The sequence below is a fragment of the Triticum dicoccoides genome, chromosome 7B, assembly GCF_002162155.2.
Source record: "Triticum dicoccoides isolate Atlit2015 ecotype Zavitan chromosome 7B, WEW_v2.0, whole genome shotgun sequence".
Taxonomy (NCBI): Eukaryota; Viridiplantae; Streptophyta; class Magnoliopsida; order Poales; family Poaceae; genus Triticum; species Triticum dicoccoides.
In genome coordinates, this window is record NC_041393.1 from 207,102,533 (window position 1) to 207,109,597 (window position 7,065).

The following is a 7,065-nucleotide window of genomic DNA, read 5'->3' on the forward strand; positions in this document are numbered from 1 at the left end:
CCCCTCTAGAACCCATCTAGGGGGGGGGGGGCGGCGGCCAAGGGGAGAGGGGGAGAGGGTGGCTTGCCCCCCAAGCCAAGGGGGCGCCCCCTCTAGGGTTCCCCCCCTCAACCCTAGGCGCAAGGGCCCAAGGGAGGGGGTGCGCCCAGCCCACCAGGGGATGGCTCCCTGCCCCACGCAGCCCATGTGGCCCCCCGGGAGGGGTGGCCCCTCCCGGTGGACCCCCGGAATCCTTCCGGTGGCCCCGGTACAATACCGGTATGACCCCGAAACTTCCCGGTGTCCGTTTGACAACTTCCCATATATAAATCTTTACCTCCGGACCCTTCCGGAGCTCCTCGTGACGTCCGGGATCCCATCCGGGACTCCGAACAACATTCGGTAGTCACATACTAGTCTTCCTAATAACCCTAGCGTCACCGAACCTTAAGTGTGTAGACCCTACGGGTTCGGGAGACATGCAGACATGACCGAGACGCTCTCAGGTCAATAACCAACAGCGGGATCTGGATACCCATGATGGCTCCCACATGTTCCTCGATGTTGTCATCGGATGAACCACGATGTCGAGGATTCGATCAAACCCTGTATACAATTCCCTTTGTCAATCGGTACGTTACTTGCCCGAGACTCGATCGTCGGTATCCCAATACCTTGTTCAGTCTCGTTACCGGCAAGTCACTTTACTCGTACCGTAACGCATGATCCCGTGTCCAACACCTTGGTCACATTGAGCTCATTATGATGATGCATTACCGAGTGGGCCCAGAGATACCTCTCCGTCATACGGAGTGACAAATCCCAATCTCGATCCGTGTCAACCCAACAGATACTTTCGGAGATACCTGTAATGCACCTTTATAGTCACCCAGTTACGTTGTGACGTTTGATACACCCAAGGCGCTCTTACGGTATCCGGGAGTTACACGATCTCATGGTCGAAGGAAGAGATACTTGACATTGGCAAAGCTCTAGCAAAACGAACTACACGATCTTTTATGCTATGCTTAGGATTGGGTCTTGTCCATCACATCATTCTCCTAATGATGTGATCCCGTTATCAACGACATCCAATATCCATAGTCAGGAAACCATGACTATCTGTTGATCACAACGAGCTAGTCAACTAGAGGCTCACCAGGGACATATTGTGGTCTAAGTATTCACACGTGTATTATGATTTCTGGATAATACAGTTATAGCATGAATAAAAGACATTTATCATGAACATTGAAATATAATAATACTTTCATTATTGCCTCTAGGGCATATTTCCAACAGTCTCCCACTTGCACTAGAGTCACCAATCTAGTTACATTGTGATGAATCGAACACCCATAGAGTTCTGGTGTTGATCATGTTTTGCACGCGAGAGAGGTTTAGTCAGCGGATCTGCGACATTCAGATCCGTGTGCACTTTGCAAATCTCTATGTCTCCATCTTGAACATTTTCACGGATGGAGTTGAAACGACGCTTGATGTGCCTGGTCTTCTTGTGAAACCTGGGCTCCTTGGCGAGGGCAATAGCTCCAGTGTTGTCACAGAAGAGTTTGATCGGCCCCGACGCATTGGGTATGACTCCTAGGTCGGTGATGAACTCCTTCACCCAAATCGCTTCATGCGCTGCCTCCGAGGCTGCCATGTACTCCGCTTCACATGTAGATCCCGCCACGACGCTTTGCTTGCAGCTGCACCAGCTTACTGCTCCACCATTCAACATATACACGTATCCGGTTTGTGACTTAGAGTCATCCAGATCTGAGTCGAAGCTAGCGTCGACGTAACCCTTTACGACGAGCTCTTCGTCTCCTCCATAAACGAGAAACATGTCCTTCGTCCTTTTCAGGTACTTCAGGATATTCTTGACCGCTGTCCAGTGTTCCTTGCCGGGATTACTTTGGTATCTTGCTACCAAACTTACGGCAAGGTTTACATCGGGTCTGGTACACAGCATGGCATACATAATAGATCCTATGGCTGAAGCATAGGGGATGACACTCATCTCTTCTTTATCTTTTGCCGTGGTCGGTGACTGAGCCGAGCTCAGTCTCACACCTTGTAACATAGGCAAGAACCCCTTCTTGGACTGATCCATTTTGAACCTCTTCAAAATCTTATCAAGGTATGTGCTTTGTGAAAGACCTATGAGGCGTCTCGATCTATCTCTATAGATCTTGATGCCTAATATGTAAGCAGCTTCTCCAAGGTCCTTCATTGAAAAACATTTGTTCAAGTAGGCCTTAATGCTATCCAGAAATTCTATATTATTTCCCATCAAGAGTATGTCATCTACATATAATATGAGAAATGCTACAGAGCTCCCACTCACTTTCTTGTAAACGCAGGCTTCTCCATAAGTCTGCATAAACCCAAACGCTTTGATCATCTCATCAAAGCGAATGTTCCAACTCCGAGATGCTTGCACCAGTCCATAAATGGATCGCTGGAGCTTGCATACTTTGTTAGCGTTCCAAGGATCAACAAAACCTTCCGGCTGCATCATATACAGCTCTTCCTTAAGATGTCCGTTAAGGAATGCCGTTTTGACGTCCATCTGCCATATCTCATAATCATAGTATGCGGCAATTGCTAACATGATTCGGACGGACTTCAGCTTCGCTATGGGAGAGAAAGTCTCGTCGTAGTCAATCCCTTGAACTTGTCGATAACCCTTAGCGACAAGTCGAGCCTTATAGATGGTAACATTACCATCCGCGTCTGTCTTCTTCTTAAAAATCCATTTGTTTTCTATCGCTCGCCGATCATGGGGCAAGTCTGTCAAAGTCCATACTTTGTTTTCATACATGGATTCTATCTCGGATTTCATGGCTTCAAGCCATTTGTTGGAATCCGGGCCCGCCATCGCTTCTTCATAGTTCAAAGGTTCATTGTTGTCCAACAACATGATTTCCAGGACAGGGTTGCCGTACCACTCTGGTGCGGAACGTGTCCTTGTGGACCTACGAAGTTCAGCAGTAACTTGATCCGAAGTACCTTGATCATCATCATTGTTTTCCTCTTCAGTTGGTGTGGGCATCACAGGAATGGTTTCCTGCGCTGCGCCACTTTCCCGTTCAAGAGGTAGTACTTCATCGAGTTCTACTTTCCTCCCACTTACTTCTTTCGAGAGAAACTCTTTTTCCAGAAAGCATCCGTTCTTGGCAACAAAGATCTTGCCTTCGGATCTTAAGTAGAAGGTATACCCGACAGTTTCCTTAGGGTATCCTATGAATACACATTTTTCCGACTTGGGTTCGAGCTTTTCAGGTTGAAGTTTCTTGACATAAGCATCGCATCCCCAAACTTTTAGAAACGACAGCTTAGGTTTCTTTCCAAACCATAATTCATACGGTGTCGTCTCAACGGATTTAGACGGTGCCCTATTTAAAGTGAATGTAGCTATCTCTAGAGCGTATCCCCAAAATGATAGCGGTAAATCAGTAAGAGACATCATAGACCGCACCATATCCAATAGAGTGCGATTACGACGTTCGGACACACCGTTTCGCTGAGGTGTTCCAGGCGGCGTGAGTTGTGAAATGATTCCACATTTCCTTAAGTGTGTACCAAATTCGTGACTTAAGTATTCTCCTCCACGATCTGATCGTAAGAATTTTATCTTTCAGTCACGTTGATTCTCTACCTCATTCTGAAATTCCTTGAACTTTTCAAAGGTTTCAGACTTGTGTTTCATTAAGTAGACATACCCATATCTACTCAAGTCATCAGTGAGAGTGAGAACATAACGATATCCTCCGCGAGCCTCAACGCTCATTGGACCGCACACATCGGTATGTATGATTTCCAACAAGTTGGTTGCTCGCTCCATTGTTTCGGAGAACGGAGTCTTGGTCATTTTGCCCAAGAGGCATGGTTCGCACGTGTCAAACGATTCATAATCAAGAGACTCTAAAAGTCCATCGGCATGGAGCTTCTTCATGCGCTTGACACCAATGTGACCAAGGCGGCAGTGCCACAAGTATGTGGGACTATCGTTATCAACTTTAAATCTTTTGGCATCTACACTATGAACATGTGTAATATTACGCTCGAGATTCATTAAGAATAAACCATTGACCATCGGAGCATGACCATAAAACATATCTCTCATATAAATCGAACAATCATTATTCTCAGACTTAAATGAGTAGCCATCTCGTATCAAACGAGATCCAGATACAATGTTCATGCTCAAACTTGGCACTAAATAACAATTATTAAGGTTTAAAACTAATCCCGTAGGTAAATGTAGAGGCAGCGTGCCGGCGGCGATCACATCGACTCTGGAACCATTCCCGACGCGCATCGTCTCCTCGTCCTTCGCCAGTCTCCGTTTATTCCGCAGCTCCTGCTGTGAGTTACAAATATGAGCAACGGCACCGGTATCAAATACCCAGGAGTTACTACGAGTACTGGTAAGGTACACATCAATCACATGTATATCAAATATACCTTTGGTGTTGCCGGCCTTCTCATCCGCTAAGTATTTAGGGCAGTTCCGCTTCCAGTGACCCTTCCCCTTGCAATAAAAGCACTCAGTCTCAAGCTTGGGTCCATTCTTTGACTTCTTCCCGGTAACTGGCTTACCAGGCGCGGCAACATCTTTGCCGTCCTTCTTGAAGTTCTTCTTACCCTTGCCCTTCTTGAACTTAGTGGTCTTATTGACCATCAACACTTGATGTTCTTTCTTGATTTCAGCCTCTGCTGACTTCAGCATCAAGAACACTTCAGGAATGGTCTTTTCCATCCCCTGCATGTTGTAGTTGATCACAAAGCTCTTGTAGCTTGGTGGGAGCGACTGGAGGATTCTGTCAATGACCGTCTCATCTGGGAGGTTAATGTTCAGCTGGGTCATACGGTTGTGCAACCCAGACATCTTCAGGATGTGCTCACTGACAGAACTGTTTTCCTCCATCTTACAACTGTAGAACTTATCGGAGACATCATATCTCTCGACCCGGGCATGAGCTTGGAAAACTAGTTTCAGCTCTTCGAACATCTCATATGCTCCGTGATGCTCAAAACGCTTTTGGAGCCCCGGTTCTAAGCTGGAAAGCATGCCGCACTGAACGAGGGAGTAATCATCAGCGCGAGTTTGCCAAGCATTCATAATGTCTTGGTTCTCTGGGACGGGAGCGTCACCTAGCGGTCCTTCTAGGACATATTGTTTCCTGGCAGCTATGAGGATGATCCTCAGGTTCCGGACCCAGTCCGTATAGTTGCTGCCATCATCTTTCAGCTTGGTTTTCTCTAGGAACGCGTTGAAGTTCATGTTGACATTAGCGTTGGCCATTGATCTACAAGACATATTTGCAAAGGTTTTAGACTAAGTTCATGATAATAAAGTTCTAATCAAATTATGAACTCCCACTTAGATTAGACATCCCTCTAGTCATCTAAGTGTTACACGATCCGAGTCGACTAGCCCGTGTCCGATCATCACGTGAGACGGACTAGTCATCGTCGGTGAACATTCTCATGTTGATCGTATCTTCCATACGATTCGTGTTCGACCTTTCGGTCTCCGTGTTCCGAGGCCATGACTGCACATGCTAGGCTCGTCAAGTTAACCCTAAGTGTTTTCGCTGTGTAAAACTGTCTTACACCCGTTGTATGTGAACGTAAGAATCCATCACACCCGATCATCACGTGGTGCTTAGAAGCGACGAACTGTAGCAACGGTGCACAGTTAGGGGAGAACACTTCTTGAAATTTTTGTAAGGGATCATCTTATTTATTACCGTCGTCCTAAGTAAACAAGATGCATAAACATAATAAACATCACATGCAATTATATAGTTGTGACATGATATGGCCAATATCATATAGCTCCATTGATCTTCATCTTCAGGGCTCCATGATCATCTTGTCACCGGCTTGACACCATGATCTCCATCATCATGATCTCCATCATCGTGTCTTCATGAAGTTGTCACGCCAACGACTACTTCTACTTTTATGACTAACGTTTAGCAATAAAGTAAAGTAGTTTACATGGCGTTATTCAATGACACGCAGGTCATACAAAAAATAAAGACAACTCCTATGGCTCCTGCCGGTTGTCATACTCATCGACATGCAAGTCGTGAATCCTATTACAAAGAACATGATCTCATACATCACAGTTCATCATTCATCACAACTTCTGGCCATATCACATCACATGATCAATCGCTGCAAAAACAAGTTAGACGTCCTCTAATTGTTGTTGCATCTTTTACGTGGCTGCAATTGGGTTCTAGCAAGAACGTTTTCTTACCTACGAATCACCACAACGTGATTTTGTCAACTTCTATTTACCCTTCATAAGGGCCCTGTTCATCGAATCCGCTCCAACTAAAGTGGGAGAGACAGACACCCGCCAGCCACCTTATGCAACTAGTGCATGTCAGTCGGTGGAACCGGCCTCACGTAAGCGTACGTGTAAGGTTGGTCCGGGCCGCTTCATCCCACAATACCGCCGAAGCAAGAAAAGACTAGTAGAGGCAAGTAAGATGACAAAATCCACGCCCACAACAAAATTGTGTTCTACTCGTGCAAAGAGAACTACGCATAAACCTAGCTCATGATGCCACTGTTGGGGAACGTTGCAGAAAATTAAAATTTTTCTTACGGTTTCACCAAGATCCATCTATGAGTTCATCTAAGCAACGAGTCGAGGGAGTGAGTTTGCATCTACATACCACTTGTAGATCGCGTGCGGAAGCTTGCAAGGTGATGATGGAGTCGTACTCGACGTGATTCGAATCACCGATGACCAAGTGCTGAACGGACAGCACCTCCGCGTTCAACACACGTACGGGACGGGAGACATCTCCTCCTTCTTGATCCAGCAAGGGGAAAGGAGAGGTTGAGGAAGACAGCTCCACCGGCAGCACGACGGCGTGGTGATGGTGGAGAGGCAGTACTCCGACAGGGCTTCGCCAAGCACACAACGGAGGAGGAGAGGTGTTGGGGAGGGGAGGGCTGCGCCTTGGAGGGTGGTGCGGCTGCCCTCCCCTCACCCCTCTATTTATAGGGGGAAGGGAGAAGGGGGCCGGCCCCTCTAGAACCCATCTAGGGGGG